This window comes from Triticum dicoccoides, chromosome 3B (genome assembly GCF_002162155.2).
Source record: "Triticum dicoccoides isolate Atlit2015 ecotype Zavitan chromosome 3B, WEW_v2.0, whole genome shotgun sequence".
NCBI lineage: Eukaryota > Viridiplantae > Streptophyta > Magnoliopsida > Poales > Poaceae > Triticum > Triticum dicoccoides.
This window is the reverse complement of record NC_041385.1, coordinates 832,760,222-832,760,527: the sequence shown is the minus strand read 5'-3', so window position 1 is coordinate 832,760,527 and position 306 is coordinate 832,760,222.

Below are 306 nucleotides of genomic sequence, written 5' to 3'. Positions count from 1 at the left end.
CGTCACCAGGGGTCTAGGTCGTCTCAAGGTCGTCGGCGACGGAAATGGCGGGCTAGGATTTCCTAGGGTTTCTGCGGTTTCTGTGGCATCAACTCCCTGCACGGTCGTTTTGGTGTAGACGCTTTTCGGGTGGGATGGGTGTGCTTCCATTCGACTCTTCTGTCATTGGATCTGTGCGGCAGCAAGGGACAGTAATGGTGGGGATTCGTGGGGGGGGGTGCGTTGTTGTTGGTGCAGGTGGTTGTTGGATTTGCGCTCGAGGCAGACGTCCGCGACTGCCCTCTGCTATCCTTCCTCTCTTTGTCT